At 39.7% G+C, this 13,574-nt stretch overlaps 1 long non-coding RNA gene across 1 annotated transcript in view; it reads left to right on the plus strand.

Moving 5' to 3' along the window:
* LOC140941007 (uncharacterized) overlaps positions 1-4,516 on the plus strand; it is a 54,969-nt gene extending 50,453 nt beyond the window's left edge. The window contains exon 3 of the long non-coding RNA XR_012166411.1: positions 4,454-4,516. This is a non-coding gene — a long non-coding RNA (uncharacterized lncRNA). The remainder of the gene's footprint in view (positions 1-4,453) is intronic.
* Positions 4,517-13,574: the final 9,058 nt, after the last annotated feature.

Raw genomic sequence — 13,574 nt, forward strand, 5'->3', positions numbered from 1 at the left:
TAGTAAAAGGGAGGTTCTCATACGTTATTTTTTTATATTCGTTTCCAGAACGTCCTCGAAAATAACACTGCATGGCCGCCGTAGTCACATTTTTAGTGCCAAACAGCCTGTCCGAAGAACCCCCGGACAACCTCTGTTTAACTGATTTAACACGATCGCAAAACAATGGAGCTACGTGGCATGGGTTATTTATTGTTCGATGGGTGCCAGTATTCCGTAATCCGAGCTAAATGTGTGCGACATAGCTCACTGTTTGCATTCCTTCTTCCCAACCTGTTCTCGTGAGGCCTATTGTCAGGTTCTCCTCGAAAATTAAATAATGAAAACACTTCCTTGGGTATCCAAAGTACTTTTTAGATCCCTAGAAATGCATTCTAAGCAGCACTCCAAAATTTTTACCTGTCCGGTTATCCTAGGGAAACTTAAGTCTTTTTGAAACTACGAGGCCTTCAGTATTATTTTTCCGAAAATGTTAGCTGCAATTTAATATTTTACGAAAGTGAGAATTTTTCTGATTCCTCCCTCCATCACATTGTAGAGTGCGCCGAAAATTTTAGGTTTCCTTTTTCTAACAAAAATAGTGTAACCTGGATAGTAAAATATGAAAAATTAAACTTCAGAAAATCGTAGGGAATTTATTAGATAAGCTTTGAAAATTGTACATGAATGGAACGTTCATCTAGAAAGTTTTAGCCGTTCGCAGGCAAAAATGCTAGGCAATATTAAATTTCTCCGCACACATATTTTACAGAAAACAGTCGTTGGATGCCCCTGTATTGTCGTAGGTTGCCCCTGTAACGTACCCATAGACATTTCTGGTGCAAGGTACTTTTCTTTCAAAGAGGAGTAAAATAACCAAGTAATCAAGCCCAAGCTGAAATAATGAAATGATATCGTGATTTGTCAGTGGCGAGCAGATCAGTTATTTGCCGAAGCCTAAGGCTGAGACGAATAATTGATTTGCGAGACATTATTTGTAGGCCGTTATTTCCAGGTCACGTGGTGGGTTCTCGGCCAATGAAAAAGAAGAAATTTTGCAACGAATGATAATAACGTTTGACAACTGTTGCTTCACGTCTACATCAGTATTGTATTCGCATTCGGAGTCTCAAAATGGCCGTATTTTCAACCCGAAATTTGCCAACTTTCAACTTTCCTTGCGTTCGCAAATAAAGCCGCAAGGAGAAATTTGGACACTTTTCATCACTAAAACAACTCTTCTTCTTTCACTAGAAGATACTTCCAAAGCAATATCGAGACTCGTTGAACTGACATAATTCAAAAACGAAGAACAGGTTTTTACGGTGACAAAAACTTTAATTTAGTAGTTGTTTTCTCCGGCATTATTCTTCATGTGGTATATAGCTCCAAATTTTCCCATTCCTCGTTTACTCACACATTTATACATTTATCTAAAACATACCTGAGAATTGGCTTGGGTTCCTGAAGGCAGCCTCCAAACGAGAGTATCGGTAAATATAGTGAACCGTGAGCAAAGTAACTTAAGTAACGGCTCCAAGTTTCCTCGATCGTAAAGTAACAAGACGAAATATCTTCCTGTTCCGTCATACTTAGCGAATTACCATTGTTCAGTCCTTATTTTTCGATAAAAAGTGAGTACCAGAATACTAGCGCGTTTGACTTTTTGATTTTTTTTCAAAATACTGTCGGTATTGAAAGACCTTGAAAATGTTCCTCTTTCAAGAATTGCGTTGCGTTATTACCGTGATTCCGTGACTGTCATTTTGACGGCTTCGTGTCTTCAAACGTATGTTATGTCACGTGCAGACACGGAACAGATTGTCACGCAGAGTTGCCGGCTGGTAGAGTTCACTCTTTGAAATTGACTAAAATTGACCCAGTTTCACCTTTTTACCCCACTCTTTGATTGAAAAAAGCAACTTTGCAATGGAAAAACCTACAAAAAGTATGAAAAATGAGCCTTTAGGCTGTAAATACCTACTTTTGTGCGTTTCGAAATTGGAAGTGTTTACACAGTTACCGCCGGCCTACCATGAAAATTCGTGACCTTGGATGGTGTCTTACAGAGATTTCCTTCAGTAACCCAAGCCAATTCCCAGGTATGTTTTAAACGAATGTCTAATTGTGTGATTTAAATGGCATTAAGAGAATTTGGAGTTATACCACTTGTTTAATATTGCCGTCGAAAATGGATAACGTACAGTGGCCCACAACTGTCACATCAAATACAAATTACTCACATCAAAATCAAATACAAAATCCTGACATCAAATACAAATAACTCACATCAAAAACAAATTGCTCACATCAAATACAAATTACTCACATCAAATACAAAATCCTGACATCAAATAAAAATTACTCACATCAAATACAATTAAAATTGCTCACATCAAATACAAATTACTCACATCAAATACAAATTGCTCACATCAAATACAAATTACTCACATCAAATACAAAAACAAGACCAAAGGGTCAGCGGTCGCAGAACGAAAACTATGTCCAGTTTTCACTCGGCCTTGACCCGACCGCCATTTTGTTCCTGCACATGGTATTGTCGTCGGGATGTTTTGCAGCAACTGCGGAAGAAATGTCGACAATTGCAACTTTCGTAGCAACTGCGGGAAAGGTAAGGTAAAGCTGTAAACTAGTGGCGAACGACCAATTAAGGTCTACGAAGAGTTCACTTTGTAACTCAAATCAGAGGGCTCGCTCATTACACCACAGGTAACCCAAGCTCGAAGTATGAGCATCGGCGAGCACCGGCATTGTTGCGTAACATTCAAAATATAAGGATTTGTATGGGAAAAAACCTATCGTTTCTGTAACCTACGAAGATGAAAGGATTTCAATAAAAAACAGCTTACCTTACTTAAAAGGTGTGTTACGTCTCTCCTGTGTGGTCCACGGGCCGATTTATGGCTGTTTTATGGGTTTTTATGTAAACGGTTTTCTCTCTATATAAAGGTTTACCAAGGTTGGGCATTCCAGCGAAGCGGCTCGACTGATCCACCGAAGGAAAACGGCCGTAAATGCACTCCAACTGCTCCAATCGCCTCCAAATTCCGCCTAGGTAACACACGATAGTTCTCCTTTCCATTCGTTATCTTGCCTCAAGACACCTTTGCACCGAGAGCGAATCAAAGGTCGCAAAGTTCTGCAACCCTTCCCGTCTGAGGCCATCAACTGAACCTCGGCTTGAGCCCCGCGTTACCGTTGAAAGATAGCGACACGGCCTGAGATTCAAATTACTCACACTCGGGGTGGGAGACAGTCTCTTGCTCCCGTTGACATCAATACCCGAGAAAGAAAACAACGGGAGCAAGTATGAACGCTTATCTTACAAGTGAGCATCGGCCGTCTTAAGTTCACTTGAGTTTTTATGGTACTTAAGGCCTACTTGGGCCCTAGTGTGAACTCGCCTAGTCTCCACCCCGAGTGTGAGTAATTTGAGTCTCAGGCCGTGTCGCTATCTTTCAACGGTATAGAGAGAAAACCGTTTACATAAAAACCCATAAAACGGCCATAAATCGGCCCGTGGACCACACAGGAGAGACGTAACACACATTTTAAGTAAGGTAAGCAGTTTTTTTTATTGAAATCCTTTCATCTTCGTAGGTTACAGAAACGATAGGTTTTTTCCCCATACAAATCCTTATATTTTGAATGTTACGCAACAATGCCGGTGCTCGCCGATGCTCATACTTCGAGCTTGGGTTACCTGTGGTGTAATGAGCGAGCCCTCTGATTTGAGTTACAAAGTGAACTCTTCGTAGACCTTAATTGGTCGTTCGCCACTAGTTTACAGCTTTAACTTACCTTTCCGGCAGTTGCTACAAAAGTTGCAATTGTCGACATTTCTTCCGCAGTTGCTGCAAAACATCCCGACGACAATACCATGTGCAGGAACAAAATGGCGTTCGGGTCAAGGCAGAGTGAAAACTGGACATAGTTTTCGTTCTCCAACCGCTAACCATTTAATCTTGTTTTTGATGTCAGGATTTTGTATTTGATGTGAGTAATTTGTATTTGATGTGAGCAATTTGTTTTTGATGTGAGTTATTTGTATTTGATGTCACTGATTTTGTATTTGATTTGAGTAATTTGTATTTGATGTGACAGTTGTGGACCACCGTAGTAACGAACTTAAGTTTTTGTTATCATGAAAACCTATCTCTCGTTTTTGAATTATTTCAGTTCGACGAGCTTTGTCCTGAAAGTATCTTTTAGTGGATGGAAAAGAATTTTTCTGATCATGGAAAGTGTCCAAATTTCTCCATGCGGATTCAACTAGACTCCGTTGCGAGAAACACAGCGGCAAACGTGTTACCATTAGCGGATGCATCACCGTAAGCCCGTTTTTACTACAGGAGCTACCCATTCAATCCCACCCCACCCCCCCTCCCCCCCAAAAAAAATGAACGGTCCTAAAATAACTTCTCCTGTGTCCTTTGCTTTTCTTTCTCAGGTCATCTTAGTTTGGGGGTCTAGTCTTACAAGCTGCAAACGACGAAAGCCAAAGCCTTATGAATTCGAACTTGTGTTCAATGAGACTCGATCTGTTTTCTATAACTGCTCGTTTTTTATCTGTAACCCAGGAAGTGGAATGAGTTTTCCCTGCGGTACTTCTGTATCCGTCGACTTCATGCTTCAAAATAAATATAAAATGTGTGTTAACTGTGTAAAAGGGGTGAATTACTCTGATACAAGTGACTATTCTCAGTGTAAAAGCTGTAGAAAGTGCAGTTCACATGAAAAACCATCAGGAAATTGCACCACTACAGAGGATGCTTCCAGTTGTTTGAACATATGCAGTAAGGGCTTCTACTGGAATAATGTAACAAATGAATGTGATCAATGTAGTGACTGCTGTTGGCCACCACGGACAAACCATGAGAAGCAGTGTGAGGATTCGGGTCTTCCAGTGACACTTCAGTGTCGAGAAACTCTTTTTGGTGAATGTACGAGTTCGTTGAGCTTTCCAGGGTATAATGATGATGGTCTTTCTTCTTATAACAGAGTGGCGACAGTTATAACAGCTTGTACAGTATTTGCAGTTATTTGTCTTCTTCTGGTTATCAAATTTTCTCTTTGGAAGAAATTTAAAAGAGCTATTGGTAGAGGCAGCCAGAGAAGAAAAGAGCTGACAGTTTCTTTCAAAAAGTTAAAAGATGATGATGACTTAGAATCAGTATCGGTTCATAGAAGTGCAAGTTATGCAGAAGGAGCTGATAACAAAAGAATTTTAACACCAGGTTAGTAACAAATTGTACTTTAAAGATTTGATTGTTGGTTCTTGAGCCAACAAAGACTCTATGGCTGAACTACGGTAGTTTCTTAATATATAATGTTCATGCCCCTCCGAACATAGGGTTGCTATGCCAAGGGGAAAAAGAGCAAGTAAGGGTGATTATAAATGCCCTGAGACTACAGCGTTCTTGGATCACAAATTAAAGGGAGTCTTGTCTCTTTTAGTCGAAATTTCTAAAATTCTTATGGGTATAAATGTTATGTGAACGACTATTTATGTATTGGGCCCGGTGACAAATACCTGTAGCAACTTAATTTGATCTCAAAAGCATTTGTACTTCTTGTATACCTTAAATATGAAGAACGTGTCAATTACTGTCGTCTGAATTTCCATCCCAATCTTTAAAACTGTTTTGATATAAGGCTTTGGCATCTCACGAGACCTTTGATTTTCTTCGGCTTCTTGATGATGTATTTGAGAATTTAAGGAAAACGTGTCTCAAACATTACAATCTGGATCCAGCCATTATTATACATCACCAGAATTTAAGGGGCTTGGGATGCATGTCTTAAACAGAGAGGTAAATCTTCTGAATTTCAATTACTATGAGATTAATGATATGTTGATAATGGTAGAATATGAAATTCGAGGTGGAATAACTCAATGCAATCAAAATTCTTAGGGGGAGATAACAGTTAAACGCCTTGTATTATATGTAAGCACTTTTCCTTCAAAAACTTGTCAAAATGTCAATTCGATTTTAACAATAAATCACTCATCCTGAAGTTCTTGGAACGATGAGTTTTTGAGAATTTTTTGGTGATTATAAGAATATTTGTAATCAATAAAAGTTTGAACGGAAAATGTTAAAAGTTATGGAAAAATGAGGAAATATTGGATTTAAGGGTACTTGAAAATTAAAATTTGAAGTGAATAATTAATAGACCAAGACCAGACGGTTCACCACCACAACAAGGTGGCCCTTAGCCAATTAGCGGACTAACTGGTTTACATGTATACCCACTTCTATCCCTCTTTCTTTCGTTCTCAATTCAACCCCAATTCCCCCAAAGTTCAACTGTAATCATCCCTTAATAAAAAAAATAACTAATCATGGTCATATATTAGAGGCTGATCTAGAGTATCCAATAGTGCGTTGGGATCTTCATGATGATTACCCCCTTGCTCCGGAAAAGATGAAAGTGAATAATGTGGATAAATTACAAGGTAACTTATTTCCAAAGTATCATTATGTAATGCATTGAAGAAATCTAAGACAATATCTAATACTAGAAATACGTGTATCGCAGAACCTTGCGAAGCTCGGGGGGAGGCCCATAAAATGTCAGGGATGGAAGGGGGAGAGAATTGGAGTAAATTGGGTAGCTTGGGAGGGCGAGATTCAACCCTGGCTCTAAGATTGGAAGGTGAGATGTAGTTAATCGCCTTTTGGTTGGAGTAAATTTCAACCCAGTGCTCTTTTATTAAAAAGGAATTTCTGGGATTTAAATGGGGTTGGTGTTGTTAAGGAAGGGTAGCCAATGTTTCATAGGTTCCGTGTTCACCCCATTTAACCCTCCTACACTGTGTAATTATAGTAAAAGAAAATGGGTGTGATATTGAATAACTGCAGGCGAATATGCAGCCAACACATGTTATCTTTAATGTGTAACAATAAGTACTTGTTAAGTGTGCCATTAGTCGTGAGTGGATGAAATGGTAGGAGAGTAATGCTGCTGTGAAAATAACAAGTAAATGCTGGTAATTGGAGAAAAAATATTTATTTTTAAGTGAATTACAGCAAGAGGGTGTTTTCACTTGTTGTAATATATAATCACACTTGACAATTAAGGTGTAAACATAATCAGTTACACTAAAATAGAAATTACATGTAGCAATGTGATATTTTTCCTATTTGACCCCTTTTTTTTCCTTTTTCCCCCTCTGGGAAGCCTGGTCCCAGGCTATGCATTAAGGATGCAGTTGAGGAGAACTACGAAAGTGATCATGACTCATGGTTACTGATTATGTGGTACCGTCATTAGCACTGAATTATCACTGTAAAAAATACCAAATCATTTATGAAAGTGTTTATAGTTATTTGTGTACATGCATGACAAACAAATACTCATGCAAGAGTGAATTTGTATGAAATGTCCACATACAAGTAATGTTGAAGGTGATCAGTATTTCATTTCTCAACATGCATGAGCTTGTTGAGACATGGTTGCCAGAGGCATAGTTTTATAAATTCCCAGACTGACAGTCAAACTTTCCCTGACCAAATGAATTGACAATTTGTCCAGAAATGAATGATTCCGAATTCCAGTCAAAACTTCGTGTACTGGACACAGATGATGTAAAACAAAAGACTTTTTTGTTTTCTGTTCAGGGAAAATCTGCTTGGTATGTTTTCATGGTTTTTGTTTTTTTTGCTTTATATGTCATCTGTGTCTGGTACACAAAATAAATGCCCAAACTCCCATCACAGCCATCCTGTCCACCTATTTAATACATGAATTTATCGTGAATATAAAGTGCAGAATGGATGGATCTCATAGGAAACCCTATATCTGCTTCTCGTTTGATTTCTTGATACAATATTCTGCTAATGGAACATGTTTAACTTCGGTGAATATGCACAAATATGTCTCCTCCCTCTGACGTCTTTGAAAGAGTTACATTTTCCTTGACTTATACTGAAATTCCCTGACTTGACTTACGGGGAATGATTACTTTTCCTGGCATGGTAACACGTCACACAGTTCACACACTAATATTGTGAGGAGAGCGGTTAGCAGACTGCGCGCGCGACGAGATTATAAAGCGCCGAGTCCGGGCCTGTCGGTCACGCACTAAAAGTTAGCATTTTCTTATCAGAGATATTGAAATCTGATGTTTTACTACGTACTACCAACAACAAACTGTCCCTTGGTTAATGTCTTCACTTTTTGACAAATAGAGCTATAATTAGGCAGCTACCAAAGACCCTAGGAAAAAGCTAAGTCATCGCAGTTCATACTGTCCAGCGGTTTCTCTCCTCCGAAACGAATCCGAAACATCTTTCCCGCAAAAACTGCCCCTTTAGGTTATCTCGGAGTTGTACCACCTGCCAAGGGGCGTTTTCTTTCAAATACAGAATGATATTTGTTGATTTCAAAAAATAATGTAGCAGCGCCTTAGTGTTGAGATCTATACGCGCAATCCATGAACCAAAACAAGTTACAACCGACGCCGCCGAGGAACTGGAAAAGGAGACTACAGACAAACCTACCGAAAGCAGCCACCCAAAATGCAAGACTTAGTGGTCGCTTACGGAAGGTGGTCTCTAATTAGAATCGAACCACAGGAGGTTTCTTTTGAAAAGAAAACCGGACACATCTACTTTAAGGAAGAGAATTTATTGCATGCAATTTCCAAGTTACGATATGTGCAGTTCCACGTTGTTGTTGTTCCTACCACAAGAGATCAGAAAACTCGTAAAGAGGTCGCTTGCAAGAGTTTAAAAATAATGCGAAATCATCAAACCGTCAGCCCCAATTAGTGGTCGCGGGCGCTTACAGGAGAGATTCCAACTGTAAGACTTAAACTGGGTGGGTTTTGGTGTTTTGGTAGGTGGACGCCTAAGTGAGGTGGTCGCACATGGAGGTTCAACTGTACTCCAATTTTCCCTCAGAGTAAATCCCTTTCACGACAATGCGAATACGATTTGTCCATGGAAGATAAGACTCCTCGTTCACCACTTTTGAGCTACTCTAACCAACTCCCACCAATGTCGAGTGCTTGCAAAACGTAGCATCATCTTGAAAAGGGAAGTAGCTGAAAGGTCATCCTTGACGCCCCTGGCCTATCGCAGTATGTGGCAACGAACTTGTATCAACGTAAGTACCATTTACTAACCGGGCAGTACGGTAACGCAGAGTAAAAGCGTAACTTGACTGCATTTTTGAGTTTACAATAGAACCGAGTTTTGTTTAAAGAAATACCTGCGTTTTGCGAATGAGTATTAACGTCAGTACCCGCAATGTCCCAGCTTGCACCTTCACACCGGAACGTCCGATCGAATCACTGTTTTGTTGATAGCGATCAAGGAGCTAAATAACATAGCGAGGTTAGTTAGTGGCATAGGCGGTTTCATTTACGCCTAACCGTTTCCCAAAGTAAAGAAGGAAAGAACTTCAGACAAAGGGAAACTGAGATTTATGCGATAAAACTTCTCTTAATTGATGTTCAGCTACGGCCTATGGGAGGGGGGTGGGGGAGGTATTTAATTTTGCTGAATAACATGTGCCATTACCAAAAAAATTACGGAAAAGCATTTTTTTCCATTGGTTTGGAATTTTGACCACGAAAATTTTAGCTCTAGCCATTTGGTGATGCCAGGCAAAAAAAAATCCAGTATTTAGATATTTCCCTCTTAGCGGTAGGCCCTCTAATTAGTTATATTGCCCTTAAAATTTGGACGGTATAGTATCTAATATTAAAAATCCGCAGGAACGAAATATGAGAACAGCTGGTTACAGATTGTCGATGTATGAGGCGGGGGTTCTGGGCTCCCTGTGACCCTTCTTATCAAGAAGACCCCAAATCAAGGCCCTACGTGGCGAGGACATTTGCTGTTTTAGGTTAATTCCGTGTTAAAGTTATATTACTTACTGCCTCTACCCAGTCAAAAAATGTTTCTGTAGAGTTGCATTTGGGGTATGAAGAAAACATCATTTTATCAGGGAGCACTTACCAAAAATATCTTTTTGGGTGATACATAAAACTTGAAAAAGATGGCTCATCTTTTTCAATCTTCAGTACATGTTCATCCTTGCCATCAGTAGCAACAGACCGCGACAGGAAACAGTTTCGGTGCCTAAATATAGTCTTACATAACAAAACTGGACCATTGTTTTTGGAACTGAATTGATGTGAAATGAAGACCACATTAGCTTTTTAAAATGAACTAGCAAATAGCTTTCCATAGCCCCTTTAACTCTTTTTTGATCGCCAATTTTACTTGCAAGAAAATCCTCGGACCGGTTTTCAACCAGTCAGTAGTCTGCACAACAGGTGTTATTTTTTTCGCATTTTTGCAGGCGAGAGAAGGCAAGCGCGAAGTGAGTGTGAAGCGCCAGACAAGCGCGACGGGGAAGACGCAGAAAAAACAACGGCCTGTCCACGTACCATTGTTTTGTTGCATTCCGCCCCAGACATACCCCTTAAAGGGACTGTGACAGGCTTCTGCGCATGTGCGGCGTCTTGATTTCTGGTCTGGCGAACCTTTTTTCAAGATTGGCTTTTGGTGAAAAAATCTTCCGTCGACTCTGAGACGCCAGGGAAAGGTACTATATCAGTATCCAAGACCTATTTGATCCATTTTGGAAGTTTCAAACGCGGCAGCATTTCTCTACATATTTGACTTATCCAAATTTGTGACATTTTGCCACTGGTGGTCACGAAACTTTTTATTTTGTAAAGGCGAATCCAAAGTACCCAGACTTTTTATTTCATATTCTGTTTATATATAGAGAATACTTCATGGAAAGTGCTGGCGTACGGTATTTACGCACGAGTTGTTGACGTATCAGAAATCGAACGAGTGAGCGCAGCGAACGAGTAAGATTTCTGATACAAAAACGAGTGCGTAAATCCCTACAAAGCACTTTCCATGTGGTATTGTGTTTATTATATACATACTGAGACATTCATCATTTTGGCGGCCTTTTTATTTTAAATCGTTCAAAAATGCTAAAATTTGCCGCTACACACTTACCGCAAAATGACAACGAAAACGAAGTATTAGCTTTTTAATAAAAACGTTTGTCAAAAACATAAATGACGGTGAGGATATGAGGTAATGCAAGAACTATAAGTAACCTTAACTGGTTGGTCTCAATGCACAATTGAAAATGAGTGAATTTAAGTAAAATGGCCGGTTTCAATATAACCTTAAGCTTAAATGAAAGGCAAAGTAGCTCCGACAAAATCACAACAAAAGCATACGTCTCGTTCTGTTTATCCCTTTCCGCTGTTGTTTCGCCTGCTCTCTACCGTTTTCGTTATCGACAGTGAAACACGAAACTATTCCACTCCATTTCCGAAATGTTTTTTCCACTTTTCTAGCGAGAAAAACTCTTTGAGTAAAACTTTTCTCGTTGAATGTGTGCGAAGCGGCGCTGCAAGCTGCAATGGCCAGCTGCAATAAAAGGCGGGAATTTTGGCGCGAAACTCACACACCTCTGTGGCTTCTGATTGGACAAATAGAGAATACTTCATGGAAAGTGCTGGCGTACGGTATTTACGCACGAGTTGTTGACGTATCAGAAATCGAACGAGTGAGCGCAGCGAACGAGTAAGATTTCTGATACAAAAACAACGAGTGCGTAAATACCGTACAAAGCACTTTCCATGTGGTATTGTGTTTATTATATACATACTGAGACATTCATCATTTTGGCGGCCTCTTTATTTTAAATCTTTCAAAAATGCTAAAATTTGCCGCTACACACTTACCTCAAAGTGACAACGAAAACGAAGTAATCAGCTTTTTAGTAAAAACGTTTGTTAAAAACATAAATGACGGTAAGGGTATGAGGTAATCCGAGAACTATAAGTAATCTTAACTGTTTGTTCTCACTGCTCAATTGAAAATGAGTGAATTTAAGTAAAATGGCCGGTTTCAACATAAGCTTAAGCTTAATGAAAGGCAAAGTAGCTCCGACAAAAAATACAACAAAAGCTTACGTCTCGTTCTGTTTTTCCCTTTCCGCTGTTGTTTCGCCGGCTCTCTACCGTTTTCTTTATCGACAGTGAAACAAACGAAACTATTCCACTCCATTTCCGAAATGTTTTTCACTTTTGTAGCGAGAAAAGCTCTTTGAGTAAAACTTTTCTCGTTGAATGTGTGCGAAGCGGCGCTGCAAGCTGCAATAAAAGGCGGGAATTTTGGCGCGAAACTCACACCTCTGTGGCTTCTGATTGGACGTATCATTTTTCTCACACGTGAAAAAACATCGTTCGCGATTCTGATTGGACGTATCATTTTTTTTCACGTGTGAAAACCATCGTTCGCTCCTCTGATTGGCTAGAACTAATTTGCGTACGAAAATTTACGACATAGCTTTTTGGTGAGTATTTCTCAGTATGTATATAATAAATCATTTTCCTTACACGTGAAAAAACATCGTTCGCGATTCTGATTGGACGTATCATTTTTTTCACGTGTGAGAACCATCGCTCGCTTCTCTGATTGGCTAGAACTAATTTGCGTACGAAAATTTACGACATAGCTTTTTGGTGAATATTTCTCAGTAGGTATATAATAAAAGAGCTGAACTTTGTCCTAGTACAGTATATATTTTGGCTGGGTATCACACATACCAAGGTGAGTTTTTTGCCTCTGAAGTTACTCATTTTTTACCCATTTTAAATAGTAACTAATTCACATTCGCATAAAAGCCACCTTATGCCTTTTGATGGATAAGTTATGGGTGAAATATTTTGCCCGAGACCAGGGGTGCTATAGACTCACCCGAAAGACGGTAATTTATTGCAGAATACTTCATTAAGTTGCAGTACAGCCAAATCTTCCCGAAACTCAGAAAAACTCAGAGAAACTTTCTTAGAGAGATAGGCAGCGTTGTCGTAATGCTTCCCAGATGTGCAGATTCAATTGAGGGAAGAGGCCCGGCCCAACTGTGGGGCTTTGCTTTCCAGTTACGCCAAACGAAAGCTGAAGGGTGACTTGCAGCATGTGTAACCCGGTTTGAGAAATCCGAATGGGAGGGGATAAAAAGAAGGAAAGACCCTGCGAAAGAAGTAGGCTGGGAGGGAGCCTCACAGTTGAGTCGAGTCAGGAAACCTTCCAAAGACTGGAAAAGGGGTGTGTTTAGGAACCCCCCCTGAGCACGACTCAAGTGTGGGGTAGGAAAAATTAGAAGTGAACGCCAAAGAAAAATATAATATACAAGGAAACTCGTGCAAATTTATTCAGGCTGTACGCTAGAGTAAAGAGAACGTGGTTACGGAAACTGATATCTAGGAGTTACGCCACCTTCTGTTTCTGCTATGTGACCTATAAGGTCACAAGTGTAATATGTGAGGAAGAATAAACACAATATAAAAAGTGAGACGTCTCAAGGGAACAGTTGCGAGGGGGCACGGAGTATGCTGACAATGCAATGTGTTGAAATTATGCAAAGTTTTGACAATACAATGAGTAGGAAACGAACGCGGAAAATTAACAACTGGCCACCTAATTTTAAAATCTTTCAATACATACACGTAATATGCCATAAAGCATCAAAGACTGTAGACCAAATGTACGACGGACGGGCGCGAAGTAAAGCCA

This window comes from Porites lutea, chromosome 1 (assembly GCF_958299795.1).
Source record: "Porites lutea chromosome 1, jaPorLute2.1, whole genome shotgun sequence".
NCBI classification, from domain to species: Eukaryota; Metazoa; Cnidaria; class Anthozoa; order Scleractinia; family Poritidae; genus Porites; species Porites lutea.